Genomic DNA, 18,171 nt, shown 5'->3' with positions numbered 1-18,171 from the left:
AAGGGCTTCCCCTCACTTACAAAGTCCAGTGCATTGGAAATTGTAGTTCATAGGGGCACCTCTTCTCATGCAGGGGTGCTCGCACACACATGAACCTGCACCCTGGGCTAGGAGGGCCTACCATAGGGGTGACTTGCAGTTACCAGTAATGAAAGGGTCCTCTTTCTGTCCATACCCCTCTAGTCTCTCCAAGGGTTTGCTGGTGAGCTCCCAGTTCTGCTGCGGGGTCTACTGGACATCAGACACCTTCTGTTCATTAATCTTGCTCAATACAGCTTCCACTACCAGAGCGCCTCTCCCTTACCAGGATCCAGTGCGAGTGAACTTGGGGAGTAAACAATGTGTTCTAATTTCCCCTGGGGACACTGGCTCAGGCCAATCTAAGTTGTGCAACAGCCCCCCTACATCAGACTAGGCTGGCATGGCCACGACTGGGGAGTTTGGCGTGCCCCCGCCTCCCAAAGACCGTTCCGGAGCACCTGTTTCACTGCCAGTGGCGCAAGCACCAGAAGCAAGGCCCACCGGCATCAGAGCCGCAAATCACCAATGCAGTCTTGCACCTACAAAGATCAGGCACCACATCACCATTGTCGGGAGCAGAAGAAGCACAAGAGTGTCAGACTCACCTGCGGGGCTGCTTCAGAGTTTCCCTGCCCCTGGGATGCCAAAACACATCAGGCTCCTGAATTCCAGAAGCAGACACTACAGGAATCAGACTAATCCTGCTAAAAGAGGCACCCAAACTTCTCTCCACCCCGCATCACCAACCAGGACCAGACTACCACGGAAGCTGACCCTAACTTCATTACTTCGGGATCTAATCAGTCCCAACAGTTTACCCTAAGCTCCTCGCCGCACTTCCTCCTAAGTATCTAAAGTCCCATAAAGGAAGCACCTGTATATTTTCTGTAACACCAGATACTCTGTCAAAAGTCCATCACCATACTGGAACAGTGAGGCCCACAAAAGACACCTCCTTTCGCTCTAGAACTGCAAATTGCCACTGAGATTACAAACACTCCTGACATCACAGGGAGTTTTACCAAACTGAAAGAATTTGGGGCACCTATACTCCTAATGGATCTAATTTATTATCAAGCACATAACTCTTGATTGGTTAATTGGATTTTGGTCTGGTTTCAGTCAGATAAGTATTATCTATTTTTCTAAACTTGTATTAAGTCTTTTTGAGGGGTCTTTTGCTGTATTATTGTAATTAAGTATTGCCCAAATACTTTAGACATTGCCTTTTAAGTTAAACTTTCCTGCTGTGTGCCAAGCTACTAGAGGGAAAGGACAGGTTGATTTAGCTTGTGTATCTGACTAGGATTGTGGTCCCTACTTGGACAGAGCGCATACCTCTGCTAACTAGAGACCCAATTTCTAACAGCCAGTTTTTAGAAAGAGACCGAAGAGTCTTGACTTACTATAGACCCATTTCATTGGTAGATGTGGAAGTTAAAAAACAAAACAAAAAAAACATTGCCAGTCACTTGATGAGACCTTCACTGGTGGTTTAGACCCAGTAGGAACACTGCAGAGCATAAACTAAATTTACATTTACTAATCAATAGAAATGTTTGTGGGTGGGGTTGGTACATCTGGCCTTCATGAACCTTGCATCACCTTTGATAAGGTGAACAGATACGGGTAGAGCTAGGGTCCATGGGAATCGAGCTCGCTCTTGTGGGCTTCTTGAAGATCTCCATCATGGTCTGACAGCCTAATTTAGATTCAGGGGGAATGCACTGTGCATTCTAATCTTAAGCGTGACGTTTGTCAGGGTTGCATTTTGGCACCCTCTCTGTTTATTAGGTGTATCAATCAGTTGGAGTTGGTGTTTATTGAACATAATCTTGACATACTGAAAGTTTGGCAGCTGATGCCGCCTGCTCTTTATCCAGACGCTGTGGTCCAGACTGCACGTACAGCCGGAAGCCTTCAGAGACATTTTCATCATATGTATGGAAAGCCTTGAACTGGTAACACATTTTAAAAACCTATGGTATAGTGGTCCTAGGAAGAACAAAACATGTAGCTTTTTAGTGCAAGGGGAGGCACTAATCTAGGGGGACAATATTACCCATTAAAGGATTGTATTAGATTCAGGATTGAGCAACCAGCCCCTGGTTAGAAAGAATACAGGATCTCTTAAGAGGGCTACTGCTGGCCTACATGATTTTTCCCATCACCTAGGGTCAAGCCAATACAGACTATTCATGGTCTATAAAAGCAATATGTACCCCCACGCCAACCTTTGGCTGGGAGATTTATAGTAATGCCATATTTGCAAATATTACCTCAATGCAGGGGGGGCGGGGAGTTAGTGTGTTGGACCTTTTAGGTGTGGGACAAGGTACCCCACCAGATACTCCCTGAGGAATTGAACACAGGTTATATTGAGTATGTATCCACCTTTGCCCTCCTTTTGTGTTGTTCAGTCTAGGTTAAGGAGGAGGTAAGCTTAAATAGGTTATACCAGTGGTTCCCAACCTTTTGACTTCTGTGGACCCCCATTTTATCAATACTGGAGCCTAGGGACCCCCACTGAATCATTATTGGAATCTGGGGACCCCCACTGAGTCATTACTGATAGTTGGAACCTAATATAACATTTCTAAGCAGTCGCGGACCCCCTGGGGAGGCTTCGTGGACCCCCAGGGGTCCCCGGCCCACAGATTGGGAACCACTGGGTTATACAGAATTTCTTCACCCAAGACAAGTTGTATATACCCTGGCTACAATACGTCACATTTTAAAGCGTTTGGAAGGCCACAGTTATTTACCAACCCTGACGGCATTACTAAAGCTCACATAGTTTTGCAGAAGCACTCCTCTCTGGGTGGCAGCTGAGCGGGAATCCTTTGCTTCACCCAAGAGGTCGATGCAACACTACTGCATGGTTAACACCAGTTCCTGGCATAGAACTGTAGCTTTTGTTAGATATGTCTACTCACCATCCGTGTCTGAGGTACTTTAGACTGGGCTATTCAATAAGTTTGTTTGCAAAAGGTGCTTGGTTTAAACCAACTGATTTGTCAGCTTGTCTCTAATCAATTTTCAACTATGGATACGATTTGCATTGTTTTTGTGTGTCCCAGATTCAATACTTTGTCAAACATTTGTTAGACCCCCTTTGTTACCTACATACCTGAGACAGACGAGTCCTACCTTTTTAGACTTGCAGCTTTTATCCACCCCTAAAACTTTTAGGTGTCTTGGTTTCTGGTTGATATTTTTTTTTCATCTCTAGATATTATCTGATTTGTGTTATGTATCTTTGTGTAATGCTGCTATCCCCGTCCGGTTTGGTTTTAAGGGCTAGCCCAGAGTTCCCATATATTTACACAAGTAGACAGTCATTTGCATGGGGTGCTGTCTCTAGGTTAATCAACTTTTACTTTTCTGTGTATAGATATAATTGTACCTCATACTATTATGATTTTACAAAGGGAATTGAATAAAGTCAAGATGATGATAGTGATCAAGGAACAATTCTGAGAGGAACACCATGGCACTGTAGATGTAACACATGTAAACATCCAGAGCGCGAGAGCACCTACTCCCTCACTTTCATCTCACACCTCACTAAAACATCATTCTAATAGTCAACTTGCAGTGGAAGAAACTTATAGGAGAAACAGGTTTTGTAAAATTAAGTCATTACCCATCATAAGAAGGTGTGATATTCCATCTTCTAAAGATGGACCTGAATGCTACTTGCAAACAATCAACTCACAGGAGAAACCCTCAGAGGAAACCTTGATCACTCTGCCATTCTCAAAATTACCACAAACAATCCAAGTTCATTTTAATACTTTATTTTACATTAATATGAAGCTGTGAAGTGAGACAAGGCCTAGCCACCAAAGATTTCCTCCAAGAGGCGTCCTGTGGGAGGAGAGTCACCTACAAGAAAACAAGATGAAGAAAGTGAGTGAGGGTAGCTATGGCCACCTGAGATTTTTAATCATCCAAAATGACCAACTAAGACCATCAGTCTTTGAAAGTTTCTCCACTCTCTGCTGTAAAGCAAACAGGCAGGTTTCTCCTTTCAACCTACAGTGGAGAAAGCTAACCCACGCATGCCAGTATATGAAAGGTAAATGGAGTATGCACAGGTCATTGCCTTGTGAGCTGGTTTTAAATTGATGTGTCAAGTACAAATGTATACATACACCCCTCTGGTAATCTTCACTCCTTGAAACTTGAGTTGCTGTACCACCCTTTGTAAGCAGATGTTACAGCATGTGGGAGCTTCATCATTCTTATGAAACCTAGAACCCTACGTTCATGCTCATGCAATATCTGTGCATGTAGGCTTCATAAGAATAAAGCAGCCCCCAAAAGCTGTAATCCGTTAGTGCTCAGATGTATTCTCATGGCACAGTAAGCTACGCTTCCCTCTCGATACACTTTCTATCCTCCCAAGTCCCGTCTACCCCCAGTCCACACCGCAGTCTTATCTTACTCATGCTATTCTGCCACCACTTCAGAAGTCACTGATCCAAACTACTGTAACAAATACAATCATGTGTAACATACTTTTGTATGTTGCGTGTAACAGGCACACTTTATGAACCCCTAACTTACATTTCATAGTGCAGGCAGCGTTTGAGGCAAAAACTGGCTTCACACAGCAGAGTGGACAACTGAGCAACAAGGTCAGTTGCAGAAAAATGCAAAACATGAGAATTTGAAACCACTACGTTCAGTTTGCAATGATAATTGGTACAAACCTTGGGCAGAGAATCCACTAAGAGGGTGATTAATTTATTAAAATAATAATATATAAACAAGGCCCAAAGACTCTTCAGTATTGAAGGCTCCAGCTTTTACCCCACTCCAAGGATGTCACTTCTTGTTATAGGGAAAAAATGTGACTGTGCCGTCTCAAGAAAGGCACTCTGGGGTTCTCTTGGATGCCTTAACTCGAGATTGGACCAATATGTATTTATGTAGTAGTATTCGTAAAGAGCATTCCGACTCAAAGGGAGCATCGAAGCGCCAAAAAGTAGAAGATGAGGAAGAAATCAGAAAACAAACCAAGCCTCCTTCCCACCCCATCAGTTATACCAAAATACTCATAAGGAAAAAGTAGGCCAAGGAAAAAGCATGCTATCGAGGAAAGAGCCAAGTCTTGGCCAGTTTCCTGAACCTTAAATAGGCTGGTTCTTGCCTAATATTCAGCTGTAGTGAATTCCAGCCTTTAGCAGCCACTGTAAAAGCTTTATCCCCCCCATCTTGCTGTGTGTGTACGGGGGACCTGAATTCTATATGCTTTGGCGGACCTCAGGTTTCTCTTGGGAGCGTACAAACAGAGCCTAGTGGTGAGATAGCTAGGACCAATTCCTAGAATTGCTCTGTAGGTTAGGCAAAGTGCTTTGAAAATAATACGCTGGGACACTGGAAGCCAGTGTAGTTTCTTGAGACTCCCGCTGACTGAATTCCACCATGGAAGATTTACAGCTGCTGCATTTGCAGCTTATTATTCAATGTTTTATCCACATTAAGAAGTAAGGCGTTGTAGTAATCAACTTTCGACATTACTAGAGCTAAGACAGCAGAGACTCTCCATTCCTGCTTAAGGTAGGGAAAAAATTTGCGAAGCATTTTAATCAACCAAAGGCATGTCTTCAGAATATGATTTACGTGATTTCTTAAAGACAGTTGGTCAAAGAGAATGCCCAGGTTTCTAATGACTGTATTCCCAAATCCACTGCTTAATGTCCACCTCAGGCCTATGAGGAAAAAAAAAAAAAACACACACACACACCACACATTTTACGTTAACATTGCTATTATATATACACACACACACTACATTATATAAACCCTTGACTTACCCTTAATATTGCACCTTGAATTGGTTTGGTTCCACCAGATATGTAAGCAGCTTAATGACCATCTGTGCTTCAGGAATCGTTGCAGCACTGGGACAATGAAGGTGGATCCTGAAGCTGTGAGGAATCTGTAATAGATAGGAAGGACAAATCGGTACAAAGCCCAGTGGAGAATCCATTATCTTCAGGGGGAAGTGACAAATGTGTGCATACTGTACCAGCAATATGCTCTTCCAGTGTCAAAGCTAGCAGCTCTTTCTACCCCATAAGGGTTTCTCCTCTAGAGATTTGAGTTTATTTCACTGCGAAATGCCCGAATAGAGGCGTTCTGAGCGGCCCTTGGGTGCCAGAATTCAGGCTATCTCGAGAGAGAGGTGACAGACCAGTGCCAATCTCTGCCAACTCTCATTTGACGTCAGCACTGCAGCCGGCTCCCCCAGTGGGCACCCCACCCCCCCCCCCCATTTTTTTATTTTTTTTTTATGGGTGCCCACTGTGGGAGCCAGCTGCAGTGCTGAGGTAAGGCTTAAATAAAAGCCTTTTTTTTTTTTTTTTTTTTTAAATTTAGTCATACCATAATAGAAATAGAAGAAATAGGAAGGTAGAGAAAGTGGAGATACAAAGGATAGAAAAAAATAAAAGAAAAGAAAAAGAGAGAAGAAGAACTATTGCTAGCAGACCTACAAGAGCAATGCATGGCAGGATGCTAGTGTCTTGCAACCCCTGGCACCCCTACTGAATTGACCAATCACCAAAACAACTTCCAACTTAAGCCACATTTATATCTAACAATCTCTGCACTCACTAGCCAGCACTTGCAGGATGCTTGCTTTTGGTACTGTCGCAACCTGCATTAATAATTATCCCCCACTCGGAGCAGGATCTAAAGGGGCATAGCTGGTGGGGTGTGCTACTCCCTCTGATCTCCAATAAATTTACTGTGGTAAATATTTGGATACAGGTGCTTTGCCAGGTATGGACAGGTCTGTCGGATTGCACCAGGAATTTTTACATGGACAAAAACAGTCTTTCTTTCTCTGTTTTGAAAGTCTTGAAACATGTTGGTAGGTTTACCAAACACCGTCTCCCCCCCCCCCCCCCTCACTTAGCTCCCCCTACCAATCCACATTCCTCTCCCTTTCCACTGCCCCCTTCATGCACCCTGCCCTCTTAATGTGTTAACCTTCTATGTCAGTATGATTGTTGGAGAATCTGAAGAGCGCCATTCCACACCCAGCCACAATCCTACCTATCAAGTTAAGCCCCCCAAGAATGTATTGATTAGAACTTGGGCACTGTGTACCTGTCCACAGTCCTGGTCATAATCTCACATTCCTTTTATAGCAAGTTGAAACTTTCAGGCCTTAGTTGTGGAAGTACAGAAGATAATTTTGTCTTTCCTGGTAATAAGTGTTCGTGGGTTAGGCCACAGGGACCAGTCTTATGCAGTGTGCCATTTGTACCTTCCCCCTGGTTAGAAGGTCAGCTTCATCTGGTTATGAAGTTCAAAGCCTACACATAAGGGCAAGGCTGAAGATACAGTAACAAGAAGGTAATGGCTGAAATGCACAACCTTCAGGGCCCTCAGCAGCACTAGTGCAAGTTGGTAGGAGTTCTAGTACTGCCACCATAATTGATGAATATAGGGACGATTACTCCTTACCACTAGGTTTATGCAAGTTAACTTCAGATCCAAATGATTAAGACCACCATGTTCTCGGTGGCAAGTAGATGCAAGGCGGTTGTGTAAACACTGGCTACAAAGACCATACAACTAGTTAAGGACTACACTGGTAATCAATTTTACTTATTAGTTTGCCATTTACAGATTATAACTAATACCTAGCGGGAAGCTCATGAAGGGGTCTTTCCTCGTCTGAGCAGGAAGAAGAGCACTCCCTAATTCAAATGAAAGGCTTCTCAAATGGTCCCCCTATGCTGATAAAATGAGTCAAAAAGGCCATTTGGGAGGCGGTTAGACATTTTGTCCACATCACTTAACAGAGGAATCAGCGCCACGCAGGATATCTCAAGTCATGAAAGCAGTCCCTCCACACTAGGTAGATGTTTAACTGGAGAAGAAAACAAAATGTAAGTGGCCACGTTCATCCTTTCACCAGGAGGAGAGGAGTTCCCATTCCCAGATATGTTAAATAGCAGGAGTGATTTTCTAGCCTCGAGAAACGTAGTGCTGGAAGTGGTCTGATTTTTTATTCCTAAAGTAGATCTGTAGTTTGTGGGAGACAATTTTATGATGGCAGGAAAAGGTTTGGCTCTTAAACCCACTTAGTGCAGGGCCAGGTTCATTGAATAAGAGCACTCAAATACAGATAACGAGAGGACGGCAGAAACTTTTTCTGGAAAGTTGCAGCTTAACCTAATTACTACTGTGATGAAGTGCACTAATGACAATGCAGAGTTTCTGCACTTAGGATTTTGTTCCCAGTTTTAAGGCCTGGAAGTCTCCGTTGCCTCCCTGTGTGTGCACAGTTTTTGTTCTAGATTAGGTCTCCATCAACGTTCATGGAGCCTGGTTACATAGAGCCACACTGTAGTCTGGAACAGAAGAAGTCTTGAGTGGCACAGTTTTGACCACATGCATCAGTACCAGAGTAGCCAGATTACTCAGGTCTACACTATATTTTAATGTAGTCACCTCATTCTGCAGTTCAACATTTCTGGCCTAAGCCCTGAGAATTCAGATCCCAGGATTGAAGAAATTCTCAGTGACACCCACCAGGTTTTGCTGAACAATTTAATTTGGAGAAATTAAAGTCATGAGCACACTAATTGTGGATAGTCCACACAACCACAAGGAAACCAGCAGAAACGAATCACAAAGACCATTGTCAGCCAAAGAAGTGGAACTGCCAATGCAAGCTATTCCACGGTGTACCAGCTTCTTATACTGTACCTCTGCGACAACCTGAAAGAAAGAACAAAACAAAAAATGTAAAGAAACTCAAGCCAAAACAGCAGCCCTTCCGAGCGGACCACTCAAAGGTGGGGGGTGCACAAGCAAATCAATACATTAATTTCACTTCTGGTTAAATCGGAAAACATGCAACGGACATCAGATGGTCACAGCTATGGCTACCACACTGAAGAATACCTTCTAGCCGATCACATAGGTTAGCAGGCAAACTACCACCTCCCCGACATCCTCACCTCTTGCAAAGGTCACCTCTAATCACTGATACGATGAGAAGTTCTGAAGAGTTACAGGAGACAAAGAACCAGCCGCAAAACTTCATGAAAAATAGATATTGCAGTGCACTCTACCTGTAAAAGAAAAACATGGAGTCTCAACAGCGCTCACACGACCACTGTCTCATAAAGCGAGAAATGTACCCCCTAAACATACATAACCTTTCAACTGTGGTACCTTGAAATGGTCCAAAGTGGGTAGAGAACCCTACAACGAGGAATATTTTTCCTTACTAACAGATCCCAAAACCAAGCTAAGGAATCGCAGTCCCCTTGAGACAGCTGTGTTCGGGGCAACACTGAACAGGATCATTGTACAATGAAACTGATTTCTATTTCCACACCAAACTGCCCGCACAAACTGCCACCCCCAACCCAAATACCAAATTCTATAAAAACGTTCCCTCTTCCACAAACAAGCAACCTTTCAGTCTCCATTTCTGATCACTCCCGGGATTCACTCTTCTCCTTGAGAGTCAACACAGCTGCACTGAATCTGTAAATTAAAATAGATTAACCTATTAAAGGGCTTCTAAAAGTACTTTGAGAATTCCAGTTACCCCAAACCAGTGTTTCTTTTCCAGTTACCATTTTTTTTTTTTTTTAAATGGAAGTTATTCCAGTTTCTCACAGTGAACTACAACTCCCAGAATACAATCTTTTATTAATTACCAAAAAATAAAAATAAAATAGAGTCCCTAAATCATCTAATTATAATAGAGAAAAGCACTTAGCAATAGAGAATACATACACATTTTTCTTACTAATACACACAATACAAGAACGTAAAGTTATATTAAGCCTCAAAACGGCCAGGGCTGAAATACATAAAAAATAAACATTATTTTTCAACGTGTTGTTAACAAATTAACATTTACCTGAAATATTAGCAAAACAAGATAGACACAAAAATAATAAGAGTAATCAATTCGATAACTTCAAAATTAAATATGACAGCTTCTCAAAGGCAAACATCACACTCGAGACGGATTCAAGATAAAGAGAATACAAGTCTACGAAACAAAGGAGGTAAATAAAATAAAGATACCACAACCTCTCGTACACCCATCTTCATCTTCAGCCTTCATCCAGAGTCCTTCGAGGGGAGACAAACATCAAAGTCGGAAACAACAAAACACGTAAATCAGACACCAAAACCACCCTTGAACGCTCGGTGAATAATAAACCTCAGTACTAACGCTAAAAACGTAAACGGCAGAAACAGATAAAGACTTACAGGAAAAAAAACACAACTTCTAAAGTCAAAATAAACCCACCCCTCCGTTTCACATACAAACCAATTCACCTGGATAACAGCAACAAATGCCTCCGCTACCCCTTATTAAGTCCATAGTCTGCGGAAGGCATTTGGTCACGTGGCCACCTTTAGACAAATCATAGGCTCGTCGACAATTACTAGTCCCACCTATTTCTGTCATGTGACAATTTCCTGGCCAATCCAAGGCTTTCGTGAGATCTTGGCGGCAGCGAAAACAAAGCAGGTGGGAGCTGGATGCAGCCAGGTAAACAATCCGGGTGTCATTGATTGGCTCCCGAGGGAGAGCGGGACTGTGATTGGGCAGGTGGTGTTCCGGCGTTCGCACCAGCTGTGTCATTTTTTTCTCCCGGAGGCTTCTGGGTATTTTAGGATGGACAGGTGACAGCCACGTGCTTGGATTGTCCCCGGTATGAGTAGGCTGGCCTCATCACTGTGGCTTTTAACTCCTCGGGTCGTTAATGTGAGAAGGGGACTTTCTCGTGCACGGGTTATTTCCTGGCGCTGTAGGGGGAAGTGGCTCTGGTGTGGAATGAGAGTAAAGGAAAGTGGAGAAGCGGGCTAGGGTTGTCACCTGCCTCTGTTTCATCAGTCCCAGCTTTCTCGTTCTGGGCTATTTGACAATCTAACGCTTTCTGGGAGCATAGGCAGGGTCACTGGAATTATGCGATTGTGCTGCCACAGCAGTTTTTGCATAGTTACTGATTTGCCTCGTAATTCATTATCTCCCTCATAATCTGCAGATTTTAATGAAAAAAAAAAGTTTCTAGTTCAAAAGTTCACTAAAAATGCAGCAACCTGTGTTTCCGTGCAGTGAGGGGCCCTTTGCTGCAAAGCTGGACGTCACTTTTGCTTATTGATATATTTGGATATTAAAATTGTACTAATGACATGGGGCCAATGCCCAGACAGTGCCATGGAGTTTGAAAATGACGAAATAATGAAGTAATACTATTGCAAAATGTGCCGGTGTAATTTGGCTTTTCTTGCCATGTAATTTACTAAACCCTGTCGTGTAATTTGACCCTCTCCTGCCACATAATTCCAGTGGTCCTGGTTATAGTCTTGTAGCATGCATTAATGGGTGGTTTACACTACAGAGATGTCAGATTTAGAAATATCTGTTACTGGATCTGGTTGTCCTTTGTAACAGGGGCTGTAGTTCCCAGACAGATGTGTTCACTTCCCAAAACAAGTTTACAGTGGGATAGAGCAGCACTTTAATTGTGCCTAGGTCATGTCCTAGACAGTGCTTTAAATGTTTAGGTACTGAGTCCCTTTACATAATTCATTTGAAAGGGAGTGTACCAGCACTTACCCTCAAGTTCTCCAGTACTGAAACCAGCCAACTGGATGCTGCTGACCCCAACCAATGCACAGCAGTAGCTGGCACTATTCTGCATTTGGCACCATTAACACACCCATACATTGAAGATCATTAACTACCATAAATACATGCCTGAAAAAAACAAAATAGGAATCTAACCCACCCCAACCCAAAAGAAAATTGAACTGAATTCAACACTTTATTTTCTTGACATATGCAGTGCTAAGAAACACTGGAGGAATCATCCCTCTGCCTGGCTCCAAGGCTTTGGAATCTGAGGAGAGCTCAGTATGTGACTGGACCCAATATTTGTTTTATGATGCAAAATGAACATTTGTTGACATTGAGTTTCTCTTAGTCATACCACTGTTTCCTTCAAACAGTTTCTTAATCCAGGGTTCTTGGTTGGTTCTGTCCCTGTGCCTTTTGGTGCAGGACCACATGCACCTTCACATATATCTCCCCAGTTGATGGAGAGCAGTTCCTTCACCACACTGGAAATTGCTTTTTGTTCTTTCTGGTGTAATCTTTCCTCTTCGTGTGTATGTCCCTCCCCTGAAGCATGTGTGTATTACTTATGCCCTTCTACTGCTCATATTTTCAGGCTCTACTTTTTTCTGTGTGTTTAAGCACTCTACTAGAGTGCGTGTTTTTCAGCAGTGTCCCTCGTGTACTTCTACCTCCTCTGTGTTCCTCTCACCCACAGACCCTACACTGTCTGTCATACTGTCCCGTCCGCCTCCCTCCCTTCTTTGTTCCTGTGGCCCCTTCTACCATTGATCATGTTGTCACCTCCCTCACACCCTTGCCTTTCCCCTCCTGCCGTTCTCAGTGCTGGCTTCATAAGACCCCTTTTTAGGCCGAAGCCTATCAAACAGCATAGCTGTCTGGTTTGCTAAAGAAACCTGGGGCAGCATTCAGAAAGCTTCCTTGGGCATGCATTCCATCTGTTTCTTACAATTGGCTTTTTGATTTGTAACTCACATTTTCTGTCTATTTGTTTAATTTATTGGTTTTAGACTGTCCAGGTTCAGTGGTTCCTCCCAAGGAGCAAATCGTTTTCACACTACCTCTCCTTGTATGTTTGTTTGACGCGTGCTGCTTTTCTGTAATCTGGGCTGTAAATCTTGTTCTTATCTTGTTGCATTTGCTGTGCATTCAAAGACATAGGTCAAATGTCAGGCTGTCTTCCGTTTATAAAAAAAAAAAAAATTCAGGCAGGGCTAACTTACTTCCCATAAACTTTTATAAATCAGTTACAGCAGGCATAGAAGAGGTGCACAATCAGGCAAGAAAAAAAACAGAAGAATGCAGCAGGTTCAGCATAAACAATCAATACACAATTTCCCTAGCTCAGCTACTAATGCTTTCGAACCATTTAGTCAGTGGTGCCCAGATACATACCCCCCCAACGCCTCTTCTTATAGCCTTTGTGTCTATATATGCTCAGTCTGTATATGAAAAGCCAACAATCTTGCCCTCCAATTTTCAAATGTCGTAGGCTCTACTTTTATCCAGTTTGTGGCGATACATAACCAAAGTTTTGCCATGGCCATAAAAAGGAAATACCTTTCTGTTTTTTTTACATATCCATTATTTTTCTTTGAGTCCACCACCCCCAATAACACTAAAGTAGGTGAAAGATTAACCTGCCCTATAACACTAAGACTGTTCTACTTCATAAAACAGCGGCTTCAACTTAGGACATGTAAAAAACATATGCATGATCTCAGCCTTTGCGCATACCTCCCCCCCCCCTGCCACCCCCCCTCCCCCCCCCCCCTCCCAATGGTTGCATTTTCCATCGGATACGCCCCACTTACAAATCTTAGCTGGTGTATAGTACAGGTTGAATAGTGTCTTGTAGTGTTGGCTTTTCAGACTAGCTGAAAAAAAGTCCTTTCTGCCAGCTCTGATGACTCCTCAAGCCAAGCCCCTTCTTTACCAAATTGCATACCCCATCTTTCTGAGTAGAGAAATCATCCTGCTGAGTGTCTACTAAGAAGTTATAGTGTGTGCCTATCTTATCCCTACACCTGATTGCCTCTACTATTGAGATTGTGTCCATCGGGGACAGTTCCTTTTTATGACAATAGTGAAAGTCTCGAATTTGCAAGAATTAAAAAAAATGATTCCTGGGCAGGTCATACTGGGCCTGTAACTCCATAAATTATTTGACATTGGAATTGATATATAAGTCCCCAATCCTAATTATCCCTCGATGTCTCCAAATATCTAAAATAGGATCCTTAAAAATAGAAGGAGGGAGTGATGAGGGGGACAGTGGAGTTTAAAAGTTAATTCTACCTAGAGAGATCCACAATTTTAACTTTACCGATATCTTATGGGAGCTCGTAGAACCTTAAACCTTGTCCTTTTAAAATAGCTGGGCTCTATATATTTCAAGCGCCAGCCATTTGCCTCAGAGCCCAGCAGCATTTCGCAAATAGAGGGAGATTCTGCAAAGCTACACCCCTCCATGCCTCCAGTGATCAATACATCCATATGCTACATACAGCAGGCGTAATAGTATAGCATAAAGTTAGGAGCCTCCTATCTACCTCCCCATTATGAGTCATGTATTTCATAGCCCTTCAAGGCTTAGTATAACCCAACAAAAAATTGCTACTAATTGCTTCTAGCTTGAGTACCCAGCTTTTTGCAAACTCCAAGGGGAACAATCTAAAAAGATATAGGTGGTCATTATGACCTTGGTGGTCCTGCCCTGCCTGGCCTGCGGTTGTGGTCAGACGGCCAACAGCGTGGTGGTGCAGGACTGCCAAATTATGACTACAGCAGTGAACTGGCTGCATCGCAGCCAGTTCACCGCCTGTACTGCCTGTACCGCCCGGGCGGTGGGACCGCCTGGTCTCATCATAATTCGATCCATAGATAGTGCAAAGAGTAAACTTGGCCATACCTGTGATGCACTCTAAGATAACACAGCGACCCCCTTTATTTGCCAGGGAGCGACCTGAATTGCAGGTAGAATTTTTGTCCAGAACTGCCACCCCAGCGTTGTCACCATCTGTTGTGTACAGGCTAAAAGTGTCAGCCCTAGTTCCTTCATCGCTCCCTCCCTCTCCCAGGGGATGTGAGTCTCTTGAATGCAAAATAGATCACCTTGCATTCATTTTATACCCATTGCCACCTTTCTCCTTTTTTGGGGGTTGTTCAGACCACATATATTCATGGAGCATATTCTCAGTCTGTGGCCCATATATTTGCTTTTGGATAGCGGTGATCCGTTGGTACCGCTGCAATATCCTTGAATGATTATCCCTAATGATTGTCTTCCCTTGTCTTATGCTGAACATTCCACCTGACAGCACCATTAAGCCACCTTGCCCTTATTCACTAGTTTGACGGTTAGCCTTGCCCTTTCTAGACCCGAGCCCACCTTGCCCTCCCCAGCATCCTCGTTGCCCCCTCCACCATTCCCCACCTGTGATATCCCCCCCACCCTCTGCCCCAAAACGAACCCCTATACCACCCCCCACCAAATCACTAAGGAGTTAGGACCCATCCGGTCCTTTCCACAATGGGTTTGTGCTCGCCCCCTCCCCAAGACCTCCGGCCCTTCATTCTTACATATGTGGTGTTAAAGTAGCATGCCTCATGTCAGAAGGAGTCCACCCTCCTACACCATTTCCAATCTCTTCTTCCTTACCCCCTTTTACCCTCTCTGAGAGGTAGTGAGTATCAAAAAGATATCAGAAAACATATACAAATACTGTGACTTATAATGACTCCAAGAACTCCTTGGCCTTGATCTCAGACAAAAAAGTAAGAAGTCTTATCGTTAATGACCACCTTCAACTTGGATGGGTTCATCAGGAAGACCTGAGCCCCTTTCTCCTGTAATGGTGCGATTAATTGTTGTCGTTTCCATTTTTTCTCCATGGTAACATGGCAAAAATCCGGTCTAACAAAGAAATTGCACCCCTTGGCGGTGCGTTTACGGTCCGGTCGAGCAAGGTCGTATAAGGCCTGTCTTGCCTGAGAGTTATGCAGGCAGACTAATATTGCCCCTGGTTTGGCTCCCTCTGCATTTGTTTGTTTTTAAGGGAATCTGTGGGCTCTCTGAACCTCTCTTTCCCAGTCCTACTGGGTTAATTCTGGCAAAGCCTCCTTGAAGAGATTCACCATAAATGCAGGTTGTTTCGCCTCAGTCTGTCCTCGAGGTCTGCCAGCTTACGCTGTGTAACTTCCAACTGTGCTTTCAATAAGTGGCCAGTCTCTGTCCGTGTAGCAACATCATCCTTTAACACAGATATCCGTGTCTCGGCCTATCCCATGCGTTCAGCAAATTTGGACAGCACAAAAAATGCAAACCGCCTCGCAACAGTTGCCAGTCCCGATCAATGAACGTGGTGGTCTTGGGTAAGAGAGTCATGTCCATGGTGCATTCTCGCTTTGCAACAATGTAGCGGCCATGAAGATCAGGAGTCGGGGATCAGGGTGGAGGATCTGGGTTGGAGTTGGAGGAGGAGAGCACAGCTCAGTCGTCTAGCACAACTGCCATCTTGCCCTTTCCGGGGTAGCCAGCCAGGCTGTCTTCCAAGTCTTCCAAGAGAGCTTGGTGTTTACTTTTCTTTCTGGGATTTCAAAGTTAAAGGATTTATTTGAGAATCTTGCTGGATAAAGGAGTGAGCAAGGGTAGGAAACTGTTTTTGTCTAGAACACAACCACCTTTAAATGAACAGTGCAAGTATTTCAGAATATATCAGAATTAGCAAAGCACAAATGAAGCACATTTTTATTAACTCAAGGGCGTGTTGGAAATAAATATTTTAATATGATCAAAATAAATCAATGCAGTAGGTGATGCATTTTCCACACATTATGATTTGTGTGCTGTGTACTTTCATTATATGTTTCATTATTGTATGTCTGGATAAATGTAATGGTAATTTCAAATGAAAATGCGTTGTATGCAATGGCAGTGTGCTATTACACCATGCATACTCCACTCCACGCCACTCCACTTTACACCATACTACTGCACTATGCACTACTGCACTCTACTTCACTCTGCTCCAGTCCACTTCTCTCTATGCCTCTCTACTCTACACCACTCTACCCTATGCCAATGCACTCTACATCATTCCAGTCTGTGCTACTCCACTATGCTCTGCACAACTCCAATCTATGCCACTCTGCAAAGCCACACTTTACGCCACTGCACTCCAATATGTACCATTCTACTGTATGCCTCTGCACTCTATGCCAATCCACTGTGCACCCCTCTAATCTACTCTGCACCACTGCACTCTATGCCAATCCACTGTACTGTACACCACTTTATGCCATTATTCTACACCACTCTACTGTGCACCCCTCCAAGCCATTTCTCTACTCTGAAAAAATCTACTCTACACCACTCCACTGTTACTTCATTCTATGCCACTCTACTCCGTCCCACTGCACTCTGTCATTGAACACTGCACCACTACACTCTACTCTGCACCACTATAGTCTACGCCACTCTACACCACTTCACGCTATGCTACACTACTGCACTCTATGACACTACACTGCAAAGCTGCACTTTGTCCGCTGAATCTTATACCACTCTACTCTGCACTCTGTCACTGCACTCTACTATGCTCTACTCTAATCTATGCCACTGAATTCTATGACACTGCACTGTATGCCACTACACTCTGCCACACGCTACACCAGTCCCCTCTATGCCACTCCACTGTACACCACTCTGCGCAACTCCACTCTATGACACTACACTCTTCAACATTCCACTCTGTAATACTCTGTGCCACTCTCCTCTATACCACTGACTTTTATCCATACTGTATAGCAACCACGCTGGTGTACAACATGTCTAAAACACAATGGCAAAGCCAACATCTCTAGCATAGGCGAGACCTATTGCAGTTGCCAATGCTTGTTATTAGGTTTGTTTCTAGAGTTTCTTGTTGCTGTTCACGTGACTTCTGTGGATGATTATGCCAGAAACACAGCAATATTAGTTCCATAGATGTTGCAATATCGTTGTGAATTATCCAGGTGTTCACCCATCCTCATCACAGTCCTAATTAACGAGGCTTGACTTCCAAATAGGGTTACCACCCAACCGGTTTTCTATAGGCACCACCGGTATTTTAATGTCCTGGCTGATACTAAAATAAGCAAAATCACCTAAAGCTAGTATTTTGATCCCTTATCTGTATATATGTCAAACAGAAAATGTATATAGAAAACACTTTTTAATGTGTTCTAAATCTGCACTAACTATCCCCAACAAATAAACACATTAAAGACACAGACAGAAAAGTCATGTTACAAAGTAATGCCTTTGATTTTATTTATAGCCCTATTTAATACCATGTCCAGGCCCTTGCACTCTTAAAACTACAACTAATGGCCCTTATTTTTCTTTTGGACAGGTGGCAAGCCTACTTCCTCTTGACAGAGGTCTAGCAAGCATAAATAAAAGCAGAAAGACAAGCCCATGGCCCACCCCCATTATTCGCATGAGAGCCTGGGCTACAAATATC

The 18,171-nt window shown here is 43.5% G+C and overlaps 1 long non-coding RNA gene across 7 annotated transcripts; it reads right to left on the bottom strand.

Annotated features, from left to right (window-relative positions):
* Positions 1 to 3,805: 3,805 nt before the first annotated feature.
* On the bottom strand, positions 3,806 to 10,451 carry LOC138268661 (uncharacterized). 7 transcript variants are annotated; one of them, XR_011200051.1, is made up of 5 exons: positions 10,357 to 10,435; positions 10,105 to 10,146; positions 9,475 to 9,546; positions 5,847 to 9,125; positions 3,806 to 3,909 (listed from the first exon to the last, which is right to left on the bottom strand). It is a non-coding gene; the product is annotated as an uncharacterized lncRNA (long non-coding RNA). The 7 variants fall into 7 exon arrangements; XR_011200049.1 differs by lacking the exon at positions 10,105 to 10,146 and having other exon boundaries at positions 10,357 to 10,451; XR_011200050.1 differs by having other exon boundaries at positions 9,475 to 10,146.
* Positions 10,452 to 18,171: the final 7,720 nt, after the last annotated feature.

Source organism: Pleurodeles waltl, chromosome 12 (assembly GCF_031143425.1).
Source record: "Pleurodeles waltl isolate 20211129_DDA chromosome 12, aPleWal1.hap1.20221129, whole genome shotgun sequence".
NCBI lineage: Eukaryota > Metazoa > Chordata > Amphibia > Caudata > Salamandridae > Pleurodeles > Pleurodeles waltl.
The sequence above is the reverse complement of the archived record's forward strand: the minus strand, read 5'-3'. Positions and strand labels throughout refer to the sequence as shown.